Genomic DNA, 26442 nt, shown 5'->3' on the forward strand with positions numbered 1-26442 from the left:
TTCTGCTTCATAACTAACTGAGCAGCTGGTTAACAATTTCAACAGTATAGTTAACACAAATGTAATGCAATGAGGGCTTAAAGAGAGTTAATCCCCACAGCGTTTTCTTCACACCTTGAACTATTACATCTTTCTCCTCCCTCTGCATATAAAAACACACATTTTCCCACCAAATGCCCGGTGGCAATTCCAGGGAATCGTGCTGAGAATCATAATCTGTACTCCTGTCTTTTCCCCAGAGCCAGCTTCGGGCCAGGTCAATGAGGTGGAAGGAGATTCTGTCAGCGGCGATGTATGCTCTGGCTGCTCTGGCTGCAGGGGACTCGGTCTACACAGTAAGCATGATGGAACAATGTCCCCTTTTAGCATAAATGAAATCCACTCTGAGGTTAAGAATATATATAAATATATGTGTGTGTGTGTGTGTCTTGTACAGTAACCCTTCAGTCGATTTAAAACAGAGGAACTGAACTGAACAACCTAAAGAGTGATGTAATAATGTCCCACACTGCCACCATGCTGTTACCAACACTGTTTGTAATGCTAAGTATACTTATTATGTAAATTACACAATCTGTAATTAGACAAAGTAGAAGTCATTAGAAGGGCTCCTGCAGGTGAGCTGATGAGATGGGAATTGTCCTAAGTTGCAGCGATGTGTAACCCACGCCAAGTGCCCGCAATGACTCATACTAACCATTAGGTGGTGGTATTGTGCTGTATTATATGGGCAAAGATCACCCTTCTTATTCTCTGCACCATTATTATTTGTTTCCTGTTGGTTGGCTTCTCTTTCTTACACATTATCTGCTTCACAAAAGAACGCACACTTTAACACTCTCATAACCACTCCTCACTGTGCATACATTATGCCAACACATGCACACACTGCTGCTGAGAGGATCACACTAACATGCACACGTGCATGCGTTACTGGGTCAGGCACCCAGAGATATTTTTCATTCAATCCCAAAATGAAGATCAGAAATGTCAGACCCTTCTCTATTGCTTTCTTACTGTGCGGATCACTTTTTCTGGATCCTCTCGCCCACTCTGATAATATTTTCCCCTCCGTTTTCTCCCCTTTTCTTCATGTATACACACATGCTGAGGCAGATGAATATCAATTCTCTTAACCAGTGTTCTTTTTGAGCCATCAATCTTATCTGTGCTTTCTATCCCCACTGCTTAGATGTGAGATGACAGACTTTTGTCTTGCAGTGTTGCGGGAAGAGACAACACAGCTATGCTTCAAAGGGACTATATTTAGAGAGGGGGTTTGTGTGGTGGAGGAAGGGAGGAAGGTTGAGATGGTGAGGAGAATGGAGGGGTAGAGAGAGATAAAGAGGTACAATGGGCGTAGGATAGAGAGAATTTGAGGGAGACATGAGATGAAAGTGCAAGATAGAGGGTGTGCTGAATAAAAAATATGCATTCAGGAGAATCCTGGATGCAAGTTAAGTCAGGCGGACTCACCGTCACTGAAAAATAAGTGTGTGAGAAGACTTGAATGCAAGGAGGGAAGAAGATCCAGCGAGAGAGCATCTGTGCTTGAGTGCTCTATCATATTCATGGATGAAAGGCCACTGGATACTGCTGAGACAGTGCAGCAAATGCAGCAAACTAGTCTGCAAAAGCATTTGTTCTTGAGCATTTGCAGGTTGGAGAGATACATTTTTGAAAATATGCAAAACGGCTCAAGAGTCTTCTTAAATGTACAGCAATGTCTTATTGTCCCTTTCCATGTAGCTTGAATGTAAAAGCTGGACAAATTTAAATGCAAGGATAAGTTTCATCATTAATAATGTTTAGAAGAATCCAATGATTAACCAGCCTGTAAAACGGCAGCGAAAAATGACCATTACTATTTCATAAAGTTTTTGCTTTGAGCGTTTTTCCTGATGTATTACTTTAATAACTTTATCCAAATAGCGGCAGATCTGCTTTCCGCTTTTCGATGACTCATTTCAGCACTTGCATGAAGATGCGGCCCCGTTCTTTTCCTCCTTATTGTTTTGGTTAGCACCTACCCTAGCTACACAGCAGGAGGACTGTTTGTTCCAAAACTGGCCAGCAAATGAGGAAGCTTGGGAAGAAGAGAGGAAGAAGGGGAGGGGAAAATGACACGGTGGGAAAAACAGAAGGTAAGGTGGGGCAGAGGAGAAAACAAGGAGGAAAGGAGACTAAAAGGGTGAAGTGAGAAGACCAGGCTTGCTGATGGGTGAGAGGAGGCGGGGAGTCCCTCTAGGTGTATGCTGTTATATAAGCAGTCCATTTAGTGGCACAAGACAAAAAGGTTGCAGGCCAGAGAGGAATGGAGGGAGGAGAGGAAAAGAGAAGCGGAAAGAGGGGGTGAGAACAGATTTAATAACTTAAGGTAGGGGGAGGAAGAGGAAGGGTGAGGGGGGGGGGGGGGGGGGAAATACTTCAAATGATGACAACAACAAAGAGTAAAGCACAGAGATGGAGGCAGTGGCCTAGACAGAGACACAGCACCCTCTGGGGATGGACATATATGTGGTAAAAGTGCATAAAAAAGACTGATGGATCTCATTCGCCTGTTGTCTCTCCTTCCCTGCACCCTTTATCCAAGTCGTTTCCTCCCTTTCCACTGTGCATTGTGTCTGCGGTGGTTTTGCTGTCTCATCACCATTTTCCTATGAGTGGGAGTGCACAGCTAGTTAGTATAAGCAGCACAAGCTGGTGAAGACTGCCAGGGGAGGAAAATAGCAGGGGAGAGATCGAGAGAGTGAGAGAGGAATGTGGGGGGGTTAAAAGAGAGAAAGAAGAAGAGAGGAAGAATGAGACAAAGACAGCACCATTGCACCTTTCACGTCTGTGCTAAAAAGAGCCTTAGGAGAATACTGGCAGTAATAAATAACAATGGTGAGGTAGCGCTACAGCGTGAGACACTTACAAACATACAGTGCACAGAAACGGTGCATTTAGCACAGCCACAGGAAATCCACGACTGCTGCAGTAAAATGTAAAAGAAATCCTAAACAATCATATATCAGCAGCTTGGGGCAGTAAGGGATTACGAATTACAGTAGTGCAATTTCTTTGCCTGTATAAAGTTACACTAATTACACATTAAATTTTCAGTAACACTGTTACTTTGACATATTGTAGGCTTGCTCACAGCCTTATTGGAAGTTTTTTCCTGTCTGTGGGCAGGCTGTGGTAAATTGATGAGGGGGCTTGTCAAAAGTGGAAGGCAGCTAGCCTTTACCAAAAAAGAGAAAGTGCACCTCCTGCACTGGCTTGTTAACAAGGTACGTGTCCATTCAGGAGGCGCTCAGCTTTGTTCCAATTTGGAGAGTGTAAGAACTGTGAGCAGGAGGTTGGGACTTCTGGAGAGCTGCGTGTGGTCACTGAGGCTAGGCTAACTGCTGGACAGTCAGTTAATCCATCCAGATTTTGTGCCGCTTGTTAAAGGGGACGTTTTCTGCTTTTTTCCAGTTGCAGTTTTGGATTTACACGATTCTCAATTTAAGATATTCCTCATTCATTTAATACTGAGCTTTGATGTAACCCTTCAGTTCGGCTTTCTAATGATATAGGGACTCTCTCAAACAAAAAGAATGAACCGCAGATAACTGGTGCTGTCATCTCGAAATGACTGTATTAAGGATTTTCTCCATTTCTGACATCAGAATAAGCTGCTGAATAAGCTGCATCTGAAGTCTGACATTTTACACTGAGTTAAACTGAACAACATGATATTTAGCATTAAAAAATAATTTTAAAATAGCTGACATGTGCCTACATGGTGTTTTACACATTCAACTTTCAACACGGACACACACACATGCACACACACACACACACACACACACATAAAACAAAAAAGAAAGAAATAGCCTCAGGGAGCCACAAGCTAATGTACTCCTGGTGTGGTTCTCAAGTCTAGATAAATGGAAGAGTTACTTCAAGAAAGTGCATCGATGTTAAATCTGTGTCAGATAAAACATGCGGATCCATCCACTGTGGTGACTCCATGGAAGGTCATATTATTATGAAATCTTATATAAAACTTAGAGAGAATAAAGTTTCAAGAAGGATTTTCGTACTTAGTAAAAGCAAAACCAATTGTGGACCACAAAAAACTCCACATTCTCTTCATTCACTGGTTTCACTGTTTCCCAACTATTTTTATCTATATAGCAAAAAAGGCCTCTAAGGATAATCTATAATACTGATTACAGAGATCATACGAATTCACTATTCTTAAAATCAAAAACATTAAAATTCATTGATCCAGTTTTTGCATCTCTCTATGTGGAGCGAAACTGTGGAACAGACTGAATGATGAGCTGAAGGAATGTCCAAGCCTGACCCAGTTTAAAAATATACGGTTTTTCAGAGGTACAGGAAGGAAGAAGGGCTTTGATCAGGTGCTGTGACCCATCTATGTGTGTATATGGATATCTGTTGGCGTGCTACTGTGTGTGTTTGTGTGTGTGTGTAAGTGTAGTAAACAGTAAAGAAGGTTTTAAACAATGACGCAAAGACAAAAGGTGATGACTATTTATTAAATAGTGGGCTTCTTCCTACTCCTTTGCATCTGTCTGTCTGTGTATCTATAACAGATTGAGAAAAATACAGTGACCTTTGCTGCTGAGTAGCTATTAATGTAATTTTTCCAGTTTTCAAATAACTTGTCCAACACTTGTAAAATTTTATTTCCCTTGCTTTCTACACGAGTGGTGACATTTATTTTTGTTTTGCTTTCCCAAGCTCGAAACTAGAACGGATCCAAGAGCTCAGTCACTTTTTTTTTTCTGTGTAATAATTTTTGCCAGATTACATCAAAGAGAAAGCAGAAGCACAGACGCTGCTGGCTTTCAAGGAAAAATAATCCTGGTGCATTTGTATTTGTTTATTTTTATTTGTCGACTGACATGAATGGATATGAAATGTCTAAACCCACTACGGTATTCTCCACATTCACAGAAGTTGGTAGTGTTTGTTCTGCCACAGGTTCGCCTTACATTACTGCCGGAGGCTCTACTGTTTTCAAAAATCCATTAAAAACAGCTGGAAGAGACAAGTTGTTGCTTTTCACAAATGCAGTCCAACCCTGCAGTGAAAAAGGCAGTAATAGCGTTTGATTGTAGAATGAAGCACTTGTGGGTTGCATAGGCATTACTGCAGATAGGTACTGTTGAGTATAAATTACACCAGTATCATCCTTTGAAAATACACAGTTCAACATCTGTTACAGGCTCAGTTTTATACAATAATATTGATGTTACATGAAAACCAAATAATGGTTTTAAAGCAAAATTCTTTCATTATTCTGCAAATCTCCCATAGCCTTGTTTTTTGTGGCCAGATTTTCTTCCTAGATACAATTATTTTGATCTTGGGAATCCTCGACTCCTCCATGATTTATGTGCTTGAACATCTACAAAGCAATTATGAACAGAGCCGTCCTCTGTCAAAGACAGCAGTCTCACTATGCTTTAATTTAAAGTACTGAGCTTTGCATAAACTACCAACATTTTACACAGCAAGTAATCTACACTCACCCAACACTCTATTAGGTACACGTCGTTAGCACCTTTTTCATTCAGACCTGCCTTAATTACTCAGCTGCGCATACAACATGCAAATCTCCTGTTCGATCACATCTCTAAGGTGCTCTGCTGGATTGAGATCTGATGACTGTGAATGCCATTTGAATTCAGTGAACTCACTGACATGTTCAAGAAACTAGTTTGAGATGATTTGAGCTTTGTGACATGTCAGGTTATCCTGCTGAAAGCAGCCAACAGAGGATGAGAACACTGTGGTAATTAGGGGATGCACAGAGTCAGCAACAATACTCAGGTACACTGTGAGCTTTAAAAGATGCTCAATTAGCACTAAAAGGACCAAAGTGTGCCAAGAAAACATTCCCCACACAATTACACCACAACCAGTCTGTGTGACAATACAGGATGGAGCCATCCTTTCATGTTGCTTACACCAAATTCTGAGCCTACGATCCAAATGTGGCAGCAGAGATCTAGACTCGGGCTCAGGCCAGGTTGTTTTTCAATCTTCTATTGTTTATTTGATACGCCTGTGTGAATTGTAGCCTGAGCTTCCTGTTTTTAGCAGGAGTGGCACCCGGTGTGGTCTTCTACCGGTGTAGCCATTCTGCTCCAAGGTTCAACATGTTGTGCGCCCAGAGACCCATTCCTGTATACCTTGGTTGTAATGAGTAGTTATTTGTGCTACTTGTTGTGATATTTTGATACCATGGTAGCATTTACAGGATATTGTTTTATTGTGATATTATACAGAAAAGAGTTACTCAATAAGGCCCATTTAATAGTTGTTTTTCTCTTTCTCTCTGACCCAAGAATTAATGTGTAAGACTCACAGGCTGGTACCCCAAGGTCGAAAACACCACAGAGACGAGACCACTTCCTTACTCCCATCCTCCCTTCCTTATCTTTTAGAAAAGAGCCAGGTGGTTTGTTTCAGAATTCACTAATGAAAGAACTCTGTATTCTATGTCTAGGAGTGTATTTTGCTGGGATGATCATAAATTGTAGCTGAACTGATAAACTACACACAGGATACTTCTTTGCTCACAAGGCAGGAAGACGTTTCCTTATTTGGTCTGTACCGGTTTGAACTGAGAACTTGCTGACACACGAACCTTTTTTTCCTCTATATAAGCTGTTATGTACTAAATAAACCTTTGAGTCGATTGGGAAGGCAACCTAAAGCAGTCTCTGTTTTCTTGTTCTCCCAAGCTGCTCCCGAGCTCGTACTAACACGCTGAATGGCATACCTGAGTGTTACTTTGAATAATTAGGAATCTTAGAAGGAAAGGACAGAACTCTGCTTATCGCTCGTGCCTTGGAGGGAAAACCGGGATGGACATTTTTTCCTTCACTACTATTGCCTTCCTATCGGCTCGAAGCACTCTAACCATTCTCCTATGACCTCTGGCAACAAGGAGGTATTTTCTCCCAGAGAGCCGCTGCTCGCTGGACATTTTCTCTTTTTCAGATCATTCTCTGTAAACCTTAGATAGGGTTGTGTGGGAAAATCCCAGCAGATCAGCAGTTCCTGAAATACTCAGACCAGCTCATCTGGCACAAAAAATTATGATATGCTTAAAGTCACTTAAATCAACTTTCCTCCTCATTCTGATGCTACAGCAGGTCATCTTGATCACATCCTTAAATGAACTGAGTTGCTGCAGTGAGCAGTTGAACTGTTATACCTAATAAAGTGACCAGTAAGTATATATCTAATTAATAGTGCAATGCAGGTGTCCACAATGTTTTATGAGTTTTGGTTTGGAATATAATATATAATAGAAGCTTGCAGTGCATGTATTGTGTTTCTGAGAGACGCACTGTATTTTGATCAAAGTTGCAAACTTTTGTCAGTAAAGATGAGGTCAGCGTGACATCCTCACTGATTGCCTTAAAAAACACAATCTCTCCGAGGTAATCACCGTCAGCCTCATCGGGAGGATAAACTATCGAAGCACAAAATGGCGTGACTTAAATGGCATTCACCAATCGTCTGTTTAGCACCGACAACACTCCTCCAATCAAGTCCCCTGGCAGGGCCTAGCTAGACTCTGCTGATTTTCTCCGTACCTCAGCACCAAAACTCATTACTTGCACATGCACATATGCACACAATGGACACAGACAACCATGAGACATGAACACACACACCCACACACAATATCTCCTGCGAGTCGTCACTGATTGAGTTAATGCTGCAATTAACGGCCCCGTTTACAATGTTTCGATCCAAAATGGAGGACCAGGGGAGAAACAAGTGCTGAGCCAGTTTATGGGAAGTGGCATACGATGCAGCTCACTTCTATTACTATTAGACGACTGGGAGTCATCCACTAGTTTCCTCCACTTCCTCTGTCCACAGTGGTCTCTGAGAGATAGAAAAATATTACCTTTTCATATTTGCTCATTTCTATAGTAACCGCCTCCCAGTTCATTTGATGTGTCTACTTTTGCCTTTATGTTTGCTTGTTTTAGTTTAACTTTACGGAAAGCTTAACAGTCCATTTTAAAAATCTACAAATATACACAACTAAGATTCTGACATATCGAGAGTTTGATGATTTTCAGAGTAAAAGCTGGAAACCGCTCGGGGACACTGTCGAGTCTGTAACTCTGCAAACGCTGAAATGTCAAAGCTTTCAACTGACTTAATCATTTCACTAATTAATACATTTGTGTTGACGTTGCCCGATCATGACATTTACACTGCATGCCAACAACAGGGTTTAACACCGTCATAAGTGGAACATTAAATACACAGTTATTCCTGATGTAATTTGACCGTGCAGAAAGTTATAGATTTCTGCTTTGAAGTGATATTTTATTGATCTCTTCTTAGCAAAAATTTCTTAGCTCTCTTTGCTTTTTCCTTCTCAGGAGAGCCACAGTGCAGTATCAGCTAAAGAGCAGCAGCCAGCAGCGAGCCCCAACACAGAGGCTGAGAAATGAATCTCGAGGTAAAGTTAAAGGATGACTTCTCTGCTCACTATTCCATCTTGTAGTCAGTACATCTCCCCCAACCTCACTCCAGGCTTGCTGTTTTATTAAGTGAGTGGAGGAAGCAGGCAGGACCCGTTCAGAAATGTCAGCTATTAGCCACATTGTAACAGAAGCAAATACAATTACTGTAGAAGAGCATGTCTGCAGTAGTTACTCTAAACTAAATGTAAGGGATGACCTAGAGAAACTAAACCATAAACACCAACCTGGGTTGCCTGGCAACCTTAAATATACAACATATAATATGACTAACATGAGGGCGTCTTCCCTTTTCTCTGAATAATTTAATGAATCTTTAATGAATGTGTAAATCCTAAGAAATCCCTACATCCAATCCCTTGGGACAGAGTCCAAACGGCTTAGATGTAAACTGAGGGGGAAAAAGAGAAAAAACAACCAATCTTCACACTTCAGAAGCTTTAATCAGAAAAAAGCTGGTATCTGTGACTGATAAATGCATTTAACGCTTAACTATTTTTCATTATTTATTTCTGCGTTTTTATTTATTCATTAATTACTTCTATGATACACACAAGTCTATTTGTTAATCGTGATTGGTCAGCGGAGTATGACATTCACGGACGACACCGTTTTCCGTTGTGAGAGCAGGGAACAGATGAGGTGGAGGTATGTGCTGGAGAGAAGAGGAATGAAAGCCAGTAGAGGCAAGGCAGAGTACATGTGTGTGAATGAGAGCGAGACAGGTGTAACAGTGAAACTGCAAAGAGCAGAAGTAGTGTGGGTGGATGAGTTCAATGACCTGGGGTCAACCATCCAAAGCAATGGACAGTACACACTAGAGGAGGAGGAGAGAGTCCACGCAGGGTGGAGTGGGTGGAGATGTGGAGCTGGAGGCGCTCAAGATGAAAATGCCAAGAGTTTCTTTGGGAGTGACCAGGATAGACATGATTAAGAAACGAGTATATCAGAGGAACAGCTGAGGTTGAGCAGTTTTGTAGACAGGTTTAAAGAGGTTAGGCTGACATGCAGAGGGACAGTTGATATATTGGGCAAAGGAAGCTGAATTTGGAACAATTTGTCAGGCAGGACTAAGAGAGGAAGACCACAAAAAGATTCATGGATGTAGTGAAAGAGGACATGCAGAGAGTTCGTGCGATGGAAGAGAGTGAGGGGGGCAGATGATCCACTGTGGCAACACGTAAAGAGAGCAGCCAAAATAAGAAGAACGAGATGTGTTTGGCCATATTTGTCTTTCTGCTAGTTTCTTATGTACCGTCATGTATAGTTTTACCCCTTCAGGCCTCTAAAAATGATTAAATAAAATAATGATAGAAGAGAAAATTGACTTTTAATTTGGCTTCACACAGTCAGATATCCAGCAAACACTTCTGACAGGGACACCAGAGGACATTTTTTTTAATGCTCTATTATGCAAAGGCCATTTTTTGTTAGCTATTACTGGCTCACTGGCTATACATGTTTGAGTTGCAGCAGCGAGGGAAACAAAACTCATAATGATCACCCTAATAACACCATTTCCACAGCTCCAAACTCTGATTAAATCACTTGCAAAGATTTACGGGTTTGCTGCCAGCTCATTCAGAGGAAATATGAACAGGCATGCATTTCATTGATTAATCTTTGCGGTTTAAGCTGCTCTTTACTTTCCAGACATCCACAGAGGAAGTTTAAATATCAAACTGAAGAATAGATGACACAGTTGAATATTAAACTGTGGCTTTCCTCCAGCTACACTTTTTGCATAAAATAAATATAACAGAGGCCAGTAGGCATCTTCTTACGGAAGCGTAGAGCTGCCACCCAGGCAAAAGAAAAATACAAGTGTATCACGTTATAACGTGAAAGGTTTATTGTTCTAACAAGATACTTTTCCTGTTTGTACAATATACTATCATGTTTGTACAATATACTTTTCACGTTTGAACAACATAATATCACGTTATTACAATATACATAATTATCACGTTCGTACAATATAATTATCACGTTCGTACAATATAAATATTATATTGTACGAACGTGATAATTATATTGTACGAACGTGATCATATATTGTACAAACGTAAAAAAAAATACCATTACAATAACATTTTTTATTGTAAGAACGTAAAACGTGTTGCATTCGGAAACCCAAATCCATGGTAGTTGTGGAGAGTGCACGCTCGTCAGAACTGGCACTTAACTTTGAATGCCCTGCTTTCAACATGGACACAAACACTGATAGCCCACTTCTGAGATTTCTTCGGAATCGTGGTGTACCTGAGGACTGTCTCTTACGAATGCTACAAGAACACGTAAGTGCACTCTTGAGGGGGAAACTTGTAAAACTCGCTTTTTACGAAGTTACAGCGTCTAAAAATGTGACATATTGCTAAGTTAGCAACCACAGCGGTTTTCGCTTCTCTCGCTTTGACTGCGTAAGGACGTAACGGTAGGCTGCATTGGTGTGGATCTTTAATATGGAATGGAAAATGTAAAACAAATTAACCCGCTGTATAAAACTGGGTCGTTGTATGACCACATGTTACTACTTAACCCGTATGCAGATTCCAGGTTTCTTAAATATATCGCTATATTATGTGATGCACAATGTTTCCTTGTTTATCTAAAAACAAATGAATTAAACTGTGTTTATATTGATATTTGTCTTCAATTAAAAAAAAACAGTGAGTTCAACCCTTTGTGCTCTGTGCAACTGAAAGATACGTGAATACTAATTTACTTTTTCAAAGGTGGGCGTTGTATATACTGTAATATTTCTATTAATAACATGTTAGAGAATCTCATTAATGTTGCTGCCATAGAGAGAGGAAAAGAATAAATGCTAAATATTGATGGCTGCCACTAAAATAATAACAGACAATTATCAAAACACATGTGAAATTTACATACATTTTTTTAGTGAGGTACCTCATGTGGTGTGGCAGCAGGTATACCTTGTACTTCTGTATAGTAATAAATATCCCTGTTATTACAGATTGATGCCACAGTGATTGATTTCATGGATGACAAGACCCTGTCTGATTACATCCCAACATATGGTGACCGGATAGCTGCCAGACGGTTCTGCTTGGAAAACAGTGGTGCAAGTACTAAGGAATCAAGAAAAAACTCATTGCTCGAAAAATTGAAGGAAAAGATGGGAATCAATGAAAATGAGAAGAAACCTGATCATGAGGAGGCATTTGTTTCTAAGAGAAAAAGAACATATGCAAAAAACAACAAATGGGCTGAGAAAAAGACATGAAAAATTGAGTTAGGGTGGATCCATGAAGGTAAGCAAGTGAGAAAGCGCAGAGGAGGAGGAACAAGGACCTTTGATGTGCCCAAAGACTCCAAAAAAGCTGACATATTACAGTATGCTAAAGATCTTTTCTTTCCAAGTGGAAAAAGCAAATTTGGAAGATGGGAAGTGTTCAGTCATGACATATTAGACTATCAGGAAGAGGCCGTATTTGATGAAGATGTCACAGTTGGAGAACTCTATTCAGCACTTAAAATGGGAATGTTGAGATTTTACTTGTGCACAAGAAGATTTTCCAATGATGAAGATGATGAAGAAGTTTATGATAGAGGGAAAACACATGTAAACAATGTTACACAACTGACTGACTCACATCAAGGAGATGAAGAAGCTTCTCACACTGTTGTGATCTCATCATCAGAATCTAGGAATGCTGATGAAGATGTATTATTAGACACATCTGAGGTAATGATTGGACCCTACCTTGGAGAGCCTCTGCCTTGTCAACTTGATGACACTGTAATAGATGAACCATTCCTGCAGTTTGAGGAAGATGATCTGGTCATCACATCCATTACACTTCCTCCAACAAACACAGCAGTCAGTAGTCCAGAAACATCTATAAGCAATGAAGCAATAAGCTCTGCAGGATCATATGATGTTGTCTGTGTTACCATCAAACTTCACAGGGTTACTATTCTGGAGGAGATGATCAGCCAGTTCAAAGATCCAACACTCCTCATACACCCTCTAAAATACACCTACATTGATGAAAAAGGAGCTGACGCAGATGGCGTATCAAGAGATGTGTATGCTGCATTTTGGTCAGAGTTTGTGGACAACACAGCTGAAGGAGAGGAGTTCAGAGTGCCATCACTGTCTCCTAAATGGCAGGAAGAAGAGTGGAAATCCATGGGTAGAATTTTACTGAAGGGATTTCAAGACCATGGATATTTCCCTTGTCGCCTTGCTCCTGTTTTCACAGTGGCACTCATCTTCGGTGAGAATCAAGTATCAGATGATCTGCTGTTTGAAAGTCTTCTCTTTTACCTAAGTCAATCAGATAGGGATCTGATAACAAGGGCACTAAAAGAAGATCTTTCAGATGAAGACAGGGATGAAGTGCTGGATCTCATGGATCGCCTGGATGTATCAGTGCTTCCAACCAAAGAGAACTTAAAAGGCCTTCTTCTGAAAGTCGCACACAAACAATTAATCCAAAAACCAGCATATGCCGCAGAGAAAATGTCCTTAGTTGCAAGCTACTTCCTAAAAGAAGCTTTTCAAAGCCCACAAGATGTCCTACAAATGTATGAGGATAAAAAGCCAACAACGAGAAAGCTTTTGAAGTTGCTTACTGCCTCTCCCACCACTCAAGCAGAGAAGCAGAGCTTCAGATTTCTGCACCAGTACATCAGAGGACTTGACGATACAGGGCTCAGAAGGATGTTCAGGTTTCTTACTGGGTCAGATGTCATCTGTGTTGACAAGGTTGAGGTACTGTTCACGCCTGTGGATGGACTGGCACGACGACCTGTGGCACACACATGCGGCCCTCTTCTGGAACTACCATGGACATACACGTCCTACCCAGAACTACGAAATGAACTGAACAATGTTTTGGCTGCTAAAAGCTCTTATGAGTTCAGCATAGCTTGATTAAAGTCCATCATGTTTAAACCAAAGAATGAAAGGTTTGCACTAACAATGACTGGCTATGAAGCTCTAAAGTTTGTTAAACCCACAAACAGGGAACACATCATTGTATAAAAAAAGAAAGAGCTTAAATTTCAGGGAAGTGTTTTATTTCATATTTGAATTTATTTTCAAAAATTGTGGATAACATCAATTTGTTTCCACCATGAAAAATGTAAATTTCAGTTTAAATTTTCATACTTAAAAGTTTTACTAGTTTAAATGTTAACTAATTATGTTTAATAAGTTCATATGGTTAGCAGCAAGTGGTGAACTATGCTTATTATTAGTTCTTATCATGTGTCAAGGTCCTTTTCCACAGGTCTGTGGTGCAGTTTTGTAGGATACAAGATGTCTGCTAGAGGGGATGTTTTGTTTAGTAATAATTCAAAAGACTTAATATTAATTATTTTCAAGTATATTTTTTTTACCTTTCCACCAGTCATTTGTTTAGAACATATTTTAAGGGAATAACTTTGGAAGGCAATGTGTTTGATGCAATAGTTGACTGGAATAAAAGACAGAAAATTGGCACATAAGTTAAGTTTTGTAGTGTTTATCAAGAGTCCGTGTTTTCTTCTCCTTGAACACAAATAAAAGGGAGGTTAACATCTAACACTATTTGTTAATTATTAAATAATGCAGAATTTGTACATTTACCAGTTTACAAGAAACTGTTCGTGGATGAATAGCAGTTGCACAATGTGTTCAGTAAAATTGAAAACAATATTTCATGAATGATAATGTATAGGATCAGCAGTTTAAAAAAATGTTTTTTTGACAGTCTTAAAACAGAAATCAGATATAATAGAAATTCCGTTAAAAAATAATTGGAAATGCCAAAAGGTTGGAGTACGCAGATTTGGTTAAATATATTTAGACATGCTTGCTTGCTACTATCTTGAACCGAAAATCCAAACAAAATAATAATGAATGTCTTTTCTATTGTTTATTGCACAAATAAAACATTGTACCCAAAAATATATGCGTAAAAATTCCCAAAGCCCAATTATATTTAGGTTTATAAGTCCTTCAGTATATAGGCTCTCAGGAAGAGATACAGTTCAATGGATTCATCTGCTGTGCTTGGTGGAAGTAAGAAGTTCTCTGACATTATAAGGCAACACAAGCTGAAAACGGTTTCATCACAGGTATAAGGTCCTCTCTGTTGACATTCTTGCTTACAAGCATCCACTGCCTCCCAAGAAACCTCTTTCAGATGATCCTGTCCTCCAAAGAGATGAGGGATGGTGTACATGAGAATCGGACGTCCACTTGGAGCAACTGCATTTCTGCTTCTGCGTATTATGTGGGTGTTCCACATATGTGCAACTTGCTGCAGCTCTTCCTATTAAATATTAAAAATTAAAAAAATCTCATATCAGTAAAAGAACACATTTCTCTTGGCTCAACATGTTACCCAAAACGGCGCTGGCACGGCTGGCAGCCTTAACCCAATTTCCCTCGGGATGAATAAAGTACGATCAATCAATCAATCAATCAATCAAAAGCACCACACAATGACAGTCGGAAAAACAGAGTTTATCAAAAATACTCAACAACAAGAATAACAGTGGTAGACACGTGATACTTTGGAAAATTTTAAGTAGTTATTAAACGTGAATTGTTTTAGACAGTGCGATTTTATGTTTCTGGCCAGTGAAATATGCATTTTTTTTCATATCCTCAACGGAGTGATAATAGGGATGGTGCATGGTAGGTGTTAAAGCAAACTTTTTATTCTCTCTCCGTGTCTCTCTTTCTCTCTAACACACACACACACACACACACACACACACACACACACACACACACACACACAATGACTCATTAAAAGAATATAAACATGGTTACATACCTCGATGACGTTCAGGCACGTAAACAATATGAGCTGCTTGTCCAAAAAACATCCAGAAAAGCAATCATGGTCTTTTAGTTCCTGGAGACGATTTATCCAGTGCTGAGCATGATGTCGTCTCAGAAAGGCCCACCAGCCTTCAATACGCTGATTGTGATTGCTGGATCCAGTAATAAAACAGTTTCTGACGTTCGGATCCATAGTCCAGCGCAAGAATCGTTGCATCTCGGCCATTATGACATTTTCTGTTCCCAAATCAGAGCGAATCCTAGCAGGTGTTCCCATCCTCTTTTCAACTTCTGCTATGAAATATCCAGCAATGACTTTGGGATCATTGTTTGTTGAATAGGCATGAAGCCAAATCATAACTCTCGAAAACCCATCAATAGCTCCATTTATACAGATTCCAAAAGGCTTCAGTTTGTCATAGGAGTCAACATGCCACATGAAATTTGGTCCAGGATTTACATACGTGCGTCGCATTAGGCGATTTCTGCGTCGTTGCTCAACACCGTAAGGGTCAAGATATTTCAGTAAATGTCTCACAATACTCTGCGTGACAACATAACCTGCCTGAATGCAGTTCAGGTGATGTAGTTTGTATCCATGGAGCCTCCCATGTCCCTCCAGTTGATCAATAAGAAATCGTGCCACCTCAATCGGATCGGACTCATTCTTTCTCCTGTACAGTCCCATGCGTTTTAGGTTTCTTCTAAGTGTCCGCATGCTTATCACAATACTGTCCAAACTGCTCAATAACAGCAAAATCTCCCCATGCCTCAATCCAAGCATAAAATAGAACTTAATTAATTCCAATAAACGAGCCATTTTCTCGCACTCTGATCTGCACTGTCACCCACTTCACTATGTTTTACACTTCCGTATCTTTACGGCAATATATCATGCTCGAACAATAAAATATATGTTATAACGTGAAAATTTTATTGTTCAAACAATATAATTATCACGTTCGTACAATATAATATTTATATTGTACGAACGTGATAATTATATTGTACGAACGTGATAATTATGTATATTGTAATAACGTGATATTATGTTGTTCAAACGTGAAAAGTATATTGTACAAACATGATAGTATATTGTACAAACAGGAAAAGTATCTTGTTAGAACAATAAACCTTTCACGTTATAACGTGATACACTTGTATTTTTCTTTTGCCTGGGTGGCAGCTCTATGCTTCCGTATCTTCTCTTTTCTTTTATTACACTGGAATGTTTCCAAGGACCACTAGGGAATATTTCTCTGGCTATTATTGGCCCCTGGGCTTTAGGCTTTGCATTGGTGTGGCAACTCACACTGTCAGCAATATGGCTTACACTCTAGTAAGCACTCAAATCCAGCAATTAAACTCCCTATGCTCATAACTCCGGTTTGGTTTAATGCAATTGGGATTTTAGAGGCCCGCTCAGAGAGGAGGCTTCACAGAGATAGACCTGGAACGGTGTGAGGGAGAGGCAAAGGATTGTGGGTAGGGGTGAATTACACCAGACAATGATACACAAGGAAATCAACCTGCTTTCAATATCTACAATACCTCCTTGTGAATATGGAAATCCCCTCTCTGGAACAACTTTGCGATGAGGCACAATGCATTATCCTGAGGAATCAAATCAAATTAAAACACCCCCTTGCCACCCTTCCATGTGCGGTGCAGCATCTAGCCGAGGCCAATAATGAATACCGCCTCATACCATCTCCTAATGGAATTGCCTTGTCTTGGAGTTCACTGCTGTGACACTGGCTCAGCAGTGGCAAAAAGATTACTAGAAAGATTAAAAGACAGAATAAACCAGAGGCTGTGCATGACAGGCAGACAGGCCCCAAGATCACACATTAGATAATTGGTGCAAGAAGAAAAAAAAATCCCCTCACTCCGTCACTCCTCTGTTTTCTGCTGGGGTTTAGAAATGGTGGGCAGCAGATCCCCGCCTGGCGTGCTGTGACACCTCCACAGTAAAAACTGTTTGAAGAGGCTGGAACAAAGCCTGTGTGCTGTATGCTGTGTGAAAATGTTGCTTTTGTGGGCCTAGTGATGAGTCTAAATCCAGTGGCGTAGTTAGCAATTCTTCACACAGCTGGTTAGATTCGGGAAGGATGCATTGTCGATCCTCCCGAAAGAAAGACACACAAAGACAAACATACACACACTTTTTCCCCCTCACTCCAAAACAAACATCTTTTCACTTCACTACACATGCAAGCTTTATCTCTCCCCCCACCCTCCCTTTTTTTGTGCCAGTGCATCTTTTTCTACTGTATTTTTTCCACTTTGCTCACTCTACACTATCTTTGTATCTATCTACAATGTGTAGTTATCTCTTGCTCCATCTCCTCCCCTCTCAGAACAGCCCAGCCAATGGCTTTTGCCCTTTCATAATTCATGGAGTTGTTCTTATGGCTCAGGCAGCCATGTCGGATGTGAATCTCTGCGCCTCAAAGGCTCACTGAGCCTACACCACCTCAGCCAGGAGGGTTACCGCATGAGCTACTGTGCTCAGGTATCATACAGGACCAAATCAACACGCTCAGTCACACCTGAAACATCCAGCACATGCAAATTATCTGCTTTTGTTTAGACTTGCACACTCTATACCACCTTTGTTTTGACAGTCGATTTGGTATGCCTTTATGCACCGAAAGCTAGGTATGGGAAAAAATCTAATTATACGATTTATCACCTGTCAGCAGAATTGTATTGTGAGGATTAGACTGTGTTATGTCATTATTATATAAATTGGTAAGTTTTCACTCACTTTAATCAGGTGGTAGTTAAAAATATCAATCGTTCAATTCATGCATACTAAGAGTGTAAGTGCTGAAGTTAAGTTTTGTTATTTTATTTGTCATTTTACATTATGCTGTAAATATGACTGACATACATTGCCATAAATCTATACCTCTTATTTCTAAGGCCAACTGGAGCAACGAGCAAGCAAATCTAGGGAGGTTAACAAATGAAAAGAACATAGTATGTCTTAGCAAAGTGTCAACTACTGCATGCAAAGTCTCTGGAAATCTAAGCATGCATTATTCTCTTGTTCTGATGATGGTTATCGAGACCGTTGCCTAACACTTCAGTTCTCCCGAAGGTGTTTAGGTTTGCAGCTACATCAACCAATCATTCAGTGACCCCCTCATGTCCAACAGATCTGGTAAATTTACATTGTTATGTCCAGAAATCCCTTTCATATCTGAGATAATGTTGGTAATATGTCTCCCAGGTGGAGACATAATTAAAAAAAAGTATCAGCCTACAAAAACTTACGTATCTGGGTGGGTGACATGTTTTCCTTCAAAGTGCATACTGAGCACTTCATGAAAATGTTAACGGTTATTGTGTTTTTATTATCATAATAAGACCTTTCTTGGATAAAGTTCTAGATAAAGCCTACAACAATGTAGGTATCTGGGTGGGTGACACTGGGTAAAGTCCTTTCTTATCTATGCAACTTTTTAACACCTACAAACAACTGCTATGATTTTCTCCCCTCCACATGTCTCATCTTTTTGGTACCCAGGAATGATTTCTGAGCTTAGCAGAACAGTGATGTTTTATTTTGCACACTGGTCATGAAGTAACCTTCAGAACAAACTAAACCTGAATGTTTTTGTCCACCTGTGGCAGTTCAGCGCTCTTACCAAGAACAGCCCAACTGCTATTTCTGAGCTGGACTTGTATGTTATGTTATCTTACATGTTCTTTTTAATTTGATTTATTATAATTATGTGTATTTGTGTTATATTTGTGTTAATAATTTTTGTAACCTTGTAGCGCTGCTCCTTCTTGGCCAGGTCTCCCTTGAAAAAGAGATTTTAATCTTAAGGGACCTCCTGGTTAAATAAAAAATGTATAAATAAAAATGTCATCCTAGAAGAGACTACTCTCATTAGGAAAGAGATATTTCATCATAGGGTAAAGGTGATCAATCAGAACAGCACTGTATTGATCCGCCTCATAGCATAACAGAGATACTGCATGCTCTCACTGGAAGGATCGAGGGTTCAGGTTTTTCCTTTAATTTGTCACATATTCGTACTATTGTCTGAAAGTATTGTGGGGCACGACAGCAAATGAGTTGTATTTATCACAAAGAGCAGATATAGAGCAACATTAGCAATACTTTTATCTTCTGTTTTTGTTGTTGCAATATTTTCAACACTTAACAAGAAAAACACGAGTGGAATCGTAGACTGCATTTAAAATGGTAACCACCATGATGTCTCCCACTGGTTGTTGAAATCTCATTGTAAAGCTTTGACCTGAAACCAAGAAACTAAGGACACTGTTTGCCCTGTGAAGTGTAAGATATCCACACTCCAAAGTCTATTTTTTCTCCCACAGAGCCCATAATTAAAAATAATAATAATAATAATGATAATAATAATAATAATAATAATAAAAGAAAAAAGAAAAGAAAAAATGTTGTATTCATTAAGGCTTAAAACCAGTGACAAAGACCATGGGCTCCTCAGGTCTCACAGTTGCTGTGAAATAAATTGCTAAAGGCCCAGTCAAACAGGCCCACCTCCTGGTCAGTGACCCCTCCCAGTTGCTATGGAACCACCAGTTGCTATGGAAAAATACATTCCCCAACAATTTGGCAAGTGGTTGCAGGAGATGGTTTGCTGTCCCAAACATTTCTCATATTTTAGTGTTACGACAGTGTGGACATTACTCATTGCTTGGATTAGACAGATAAATTAGCTTTCTAATATATTTGACTCATAGCAGCCTTTAATCAAACGTTATAAAAATAACCCCTTGATGACATTTATTGTATTTAAATTTTTCATTCGTTCATTCGTTTAAATGCTTAATATGTTTTATTGAATTCATTTTTTTTATTTTAAAGCACTAAATGTATTCCAGGCTTTACCATGCTTTTCCATGGGCATGTAATTCTACATTCATTTCATTACGCAGTGATTTTAACTGAGCAGCAGGGGTGGAATGTGACAAATTGTAATTACCATCATTACTGCAGCAAAGTCACTTTTTAGCAGTGTTATAAAACCCAATAATTTTACCTTTAGCTAGGCAAAGCATTTTGTGCTCTCTGCAATCGGGTGGAGACTTAAAGAAGCATATTATTTGAATGGATAAAAAATGGTGAAATTGCTAAATATCATTGTGATTGTTTCAGTTGCTAGCAGCCTGTAGTTTGCATGCAAGACGCTAAATTATCTGAAAACATTTGCCAACTAGTTGCTAAACAGTAATAAAACCATAAAGAGTGCAATGCAAATGTGGAACATCTGCTTTCAAGCTAAAATGTGTCGATTGCTGCTGCGGCCAACACATTTTATAAGGCAATCTGTTTTCAGATCTGCCTCTCCGGTTTGCATCTCAGCTTTTCAAGATTCACCACTGCTTGATGGTAGTTAGCAAGTGTTTAAAGTCTCTGCCTTGCATGCAAACTACAGTCTTCTAATGATCAAAGCAGTCACAGAGAGGTTTTGGTGCAGCACTCTTTTTGAAACTAGTTTCATGCAGTAACCGTCAGGTCAAGAAGTACGCTTCAAGCACTTTTTGCATCCAGTGGAGTTACCCGCTGTCTGTGATTAGAAAGAAATCAGGTTTAGAAGCTATATCCAGTGTTCATAGGCCATCTGTGGTGGAAAGATGTAAAAGTGTTCAGCAGAACTGAGCTGAACAGCAGAGTCTGGTGATGATTCTAGATGGCTTCCAATATATTGTAAAAATAAAATATTGGGTAGAGTAGTTTAAAATATCCTGATATTTATTTCAACCTTATCCAGACTAAAACAGTAACTAACCTGGCAAACGAGCGAAAAAAAAGGCGAGAAAATAAAATGTAAATGTTCACACAGGGATAAATATATTTCAAATAATGAAACGCAACAGGGCATCCAGTGTGTTTTTGATGTAAAATGACAGATGTGACTGGTCAGTTGACTGGAAGTAGAATTAAGCTGCAGGCCGTTTGCTTCTCACTAAGCAAATCTGTGGGTAAAATGTTCCATGTGGCAAGACAACAAAGGATGTGTCTCTCTGCTAAACAGACAGCAGCTGAATACATCAGTATACTATATGTACACACACACACACACAGCAGTGCATCAACACAAGCGCACGTCCGTCTGTGTACAATCCCATTAAACACACACACACACCTACACTGCTAAGTACTCACAGCTGGGCTTTTCTTTTCTCACACACCCAGCCCAGATGAGTGACAGCTTTATGTACACACTCTGAACACACAGCCATACACAATAACACATATTAAAACACACACACAGAGACGTTCACACCAACAGAATGAAAAGGAGACTCGTTAGCCACTATAATCAATGTTAATCACTGCAGACTCGCTTCACTGTCAAGACTGCGACAATGTGTGCCCGTGAAAGAAACACAGAGAAAGAGAGACGGAGCAAAACAGAAAGAAGGAGAGAGAAACACAGACAGACTGGGTGGAGCGGGGCAGGGAGAGTGTAAAAATGTGAAATGGTATCCAAAAATATACACTGCCCATGGAGCAGTGAACCCACTGCAGTTTTGATGTACTTTATCTTGTTTTTCAAGGTCTGTTTTCTTGGGTCCGTGTGGCTGAGCCTCGGTGGGAGATGTGGTCGGGCCCGGTTCGTGCCGACAGAGTTTAATTTCAGCCGGGGGACAGGGGGACAGAAAGGGAGGGGATAGAGGTCGCAGAGATGGGGGTATGCGAGAGGTAGCTGGGCAACAAGATAGAGAAGACGGATAGAAAAAGAAGAGATGAAGGAATATAGAGAGAAAGATAAGAATTGTGTCGAATGGCGGAAGTGCGCCCGGGCATGGAGATAGTGGAGAGGTGAACCGCTTTAACCGAGGCACAAGAAAGGAATGCAGAGACGGAGGGCGGCAAAGAAGGGAAAATTGAAAGATGTGAGAGGAGATTATTAAGAAAAGATGTGTAATGCAGAAATAACTGGTGACAACAGGAATGGGTCCACTGGATGCACTGTAAACGTGGAAAAATACACTGTTTTGAAGTTGGAGCAGGGACCGGTGGAGGCCGAGGTGAAGGGAGACTGACAGCAAAGAGCAAGGGAAGGAGACGGCAGACTGGGGGCAGCAAGTAACAGACAGATTGTGTTTATCAATATGTAATACAAATATGGGTGTTGTGAAATTGGCTTTGGCCTTCACGGTTTAACCAAAACTTTAGTGCAAAGCTTAGCCGCTTAACGGGCACCCAGCGGGAGCACATGCTGAATAGTAATGTCTGCAAGCGGTGATTAGAATTTCAGATAGAGACAGACGGGCCGCTTTGCCATGATTTCTGGGCCTAATGCAACCGGCCTGTGTACTGAGGCATTCATGAGCTCTGAATGTGACCTTATGTCCGCAAAGATAGAATACTCTAACAGCCTAATGTACCGAGCTCTCGCTGTGTGGGTGTGTGTGAAGCATGACAGAGCAAGGCGAGCTGGCCATATTTAACATGCACAAACTGTAAACACAAAGGCGTCGACCTCGTGCAGAGGTCGCACTGCCTGGCATCACTTTAAATTAAGCACACACAGACGATCACTTCACATTTCAGTGAAGTTTGTCCATCTGCTGGAAATTTGATGGCTGTCAGTACAGAGGGATCAGCAGGAGAGAGAGAGGTGAGTGGTGTCAGAGTAACAAAGACAGGGAGAAGCAGATGGAGGAGCAGAGATCAGGAGAGGAGCAACCGACGGTGAAAGGAAGCAAAGAGAAAGAACAAAAAGAACGAGAAAGAGAAAGAAGGAGAATAGAGAGAACTTCCTTCTTCCATTCTTGTCAGTCTTTATGATTATGTTCCTCGCCTCCTCTCCATCAGCCACAGGGTAACCTTCAGCACAAGACCCAAGTAGGGATGATGAATTGAGATGAAGAGCAGAAAAAGGACGAAGATTAGCAAACACGGACGGATGATGAAAAATGACAAATGGATGGAGAGTGAGTGAGGGAGAGAGTGGAGTGAAGGAGGTGTTAGAGGAGAAAGTAAAAGTGGAAGGAGGAAAGGTGACATTGGGGAAGAGGGGGGCGGAGTGTTGAGGAGGGCAAGCCGCTGGCTTTTAGCTGGAGGACGGCCACAGGATGACATTAGAGGAGCGCACTTTGGCTGCTCCTGCTGGGAGGTTCTGCACATGGGTACACACTAACACGCAAAGAGAGAGGCGGATAAACAGACAGACAGCCCTGCAAACGCACACGGGAACACACACCACGCACACACACAGGTGAAAATAAGCACCTGGCGTTGCATACTCATGCCTCCTAACCTGTGGGGAGCCCACCCTGCTCACCCCCTCCACTTCTAGTCTAGTTTGTGCGCTGGCCTGATAACCTTCATGGCAACTGGGCTAAAGACACACTCGTGGTGACAGGTCTGAATACCTGGAAAAACAATGATAACTTGGCTTCAGAGGCTCCTGACAGTTACTTACCAAAAATAGAGCATGTGGCATGTTGTAAATAAAAAAAACACAATTGCACTGAAACAGAGTCGTATTTTAGTGTTAATTTTATGACAGTGTGGAGACCACTCATCGCACGGGCTAGACAGATAAATTAGCTTGCTAATATATTTGACTGATACTGGCCTTTAATTAAACAGCACACATTAGCCAGCCTGTATTATAAAGTAAAGTCATCATCTTCTTGTCCCTTCACAGATTCTTAGAAACACACCATAAAAGAAATGATGGCATTTATTTTGCTTTCATTTTTCATCCATTCATTTAGATTTTATATGTTTTATTGAATTCATTTTTTATTTTAAAGCACTAAATGTATTCCAGGCGTTACCATGCTTTTCCATGGGCGTGTAATTCTACATTCATTTCATTACTCTGTGATTTTAAGTGAACAGCAGGGGTGGAAAGTGACTAATTGTAATTACCATCATTACTGCAGCAAAGTCACTTTTTTAACAGCATTATAAAACACAATCATTTTAACCTTTAGTTAAGCAAAGCATTTTGTACACTCTCTAATCCACTCCACTGGAGACTTATAGGAGCCTATTACTTGAATGAATGAATGAATTTCAGAATAAATGAGGAAAATATTGGACATATCCAATTAAAAAAGATTTTTTTAACACTACAGAATATGCATAATAGGAACTATATCTCTCTTTGAACCCTACAAAATAACTCACATCACAGGAGTGCAATGACGGTGAAATCAGGCTGTTTCTTGTCAGTGTTTCAGCATCACTGGTTGCTTTAATCTTGATCAGACCAACACTGAAAAGCCAAAGAAGTGTCCAAAAAAATACTGATAGCTATATAATAAAAAACAAGCAACACATGTTTGAATGACTGAACATTAAGGTATCTTAAATGTGTTTTATATTCTTTGTACTAGACGTTCAGGGGTTTGGAACAGTTGGACGGTGCAATCTGAAGCGTTCACTTCAGGCTGAGGCTGGAAAATATCACCAGATTTCTATCAGCAGATTTATATATAAGACCCATAATGACCACGGGACGTGAAAGTGTTAGATTTCAATAACAGGAGAAAAGGAAATGACAGAAGCAGAGGACAGAGTGGCCTGTATTTGTAAGGGAAGAACAAGCGAGCGGGAAAGAACAGCGCTGAAAGAAGAAGAGCGAAGAAAAGCGACCTAATGAAAGGAAGGGTGACTCATTTGCTGATGAAAAGAGCATTGCACTCCTCTTCCAAATTGCCCCCATTTAGACGAGCCACCTCGAGCACACGCGCACGCACACACATACACCCACAAACAACTCAGTGCCCTTTACCTCTCCCTCGGAGCAAGGCATAAACGAGTGGAGTGACAGACACGGAGAGCCGATGGGCCCCCTCCCCAGAGAGGGGAAAACGCACTCAGCCGTACTGATCTTAAAACAACAACCTTCCCCCTTTGCTTGCTCGATTTTTTTCCCCCCTCGCTCTCCTCACCCACTCACCACCTCTTTTCTCTCCTCACATCCTCATATCTCACGACCCCTGCTTAATTTTCTCGTTCTCCATTTATTTTCATTTGCGACTCCTTATTCATCTCTGGGGTTTTTTCTCCTCTTCTTCTTTTTCGCTGTTTGATTGCTCGGCTTTTGTTTGCTGTTTGCTCTCGTTCCTCCTAATGCTACAACCCAGCCATAGGTTCTCGGCCCCTCCTCAGTAATCGTTGCTCTTTCAAACGTTCGTCTCCCGCTCCGTCTCATCCATTTGATCACATTTTCATGTCACCCTTTATGTCTCATAAATATCCAAGAAGGATCATTGACCCTCCTCTAGTTTCCAGCACAATCCACATCTCTTTTCTCATTTCCCTTGCTGAATCCTTGGTAGAGCTGAGTGCTTTAAAATAAATATCCAATTTTAATGCGTGCAGGAGCAATTTACCCCATTTTTACATTAAAATAAAAACTTCACATATCATTAAACTCTAATTTATATAATATCTCTCAATTTCTGAGTTACTGCCCTGTTGCTCATTGAGATAATGTGACCATGGAGATTAAGTTTTGAAGCCCGAAGGTTAAATTAAAATGATGCCATGACTTACTTCCACAACAGCAATATACAGACCTGCCTTGGATAGGATAAATAAATGGCCTGCATCTAGACTGTCACTACAAAATATGGACTGGAATAATTATTTAGTCAGAGACCAAGCACGTTCACACTACCTCAGCTCAGAGTTGCATAATGCATATATTGTGAGGCAGTGTTGTCTTAAATTGAACCCGGCAAGCTGTGCACTTACTCCAAATGATGATTGCAGCTTTTGACCTTGATTGCCAGGGTAGCTGCTGAATTTGACCAATTTTGACCATAATGGAAAAAATTCTTTTGCAATAAAGATGACAAGTTAGCCCACACAAAAATACCAAATAACACCACACTGTTTTCTGAAAAAATAATGCAGCTGTTTACTAACTAGCGTTGGAGATTTTATGATATCTGTCGTGGTCCCTGGTTTTATTTACTCTTTCTTGAGATTCGTTTCTCATTTTGATTTTTCTATGATATTCTTTCGTGTGTCTTTTCTATGTGCCTTGTATTTACCAGGTTTCAACTCATGTATTATTTTGATAGTGCCTTCATCTTTACTTCCTGTTTCCGCCTGTTCTTTCTCTTATTGGT

General features: G+C 40.3%; 1 protein-coding gene, 1 long non-coding RNA gene and 1 pseudogene across 3 annotated transcripts in view; 1 reads left to right on the plus strand and 2 right to left on the minus strand.

Moving 5' to 3' along the window:
• The window catches only part of efna3a (ephrin-A3a), an 82237-nt gene that overhangs the window by 16651 nt on the left and 39144 nt on the right, over positions 1 to 26442 (minus strand). The gene's annotated exons all lie outside the window — the stretch shown is intronic.
• Positions 10561 to 13833, plus strand: LOC146643658 (uncharacterized; annotated as a pseudogene).
• LOC146643659 (uncharacterized) lies at positions 14392 to 15855 on the minus strand. The gene is made up of 2 exons (XR_014909416.1): positions 15323 to 15855; positions 14392 to 14812 (listed from the first exon to the last, which is right to left on the minus strand). It is a non-coding gene; the product is annotated as an uncharacterized LOC146643659 (long non-coding RNA).

Source organism: Rhamphochromis longiceps, linkage group LG22 (genome assembly GCF_057381845.1).
Source record: "Rhamphochromis longiceps isolate RC_006_pf linkage group LG22, R_longiceps_female_GT1.1, whole genome shotgun sequence".
Classification (NCBI taxonomy): Eukaryota; Metazoa; Chordata; class Actinopteri; order Cichliformes; family Cichlidae; genus Rhamphochromis; species Rhamphochromis longiceps.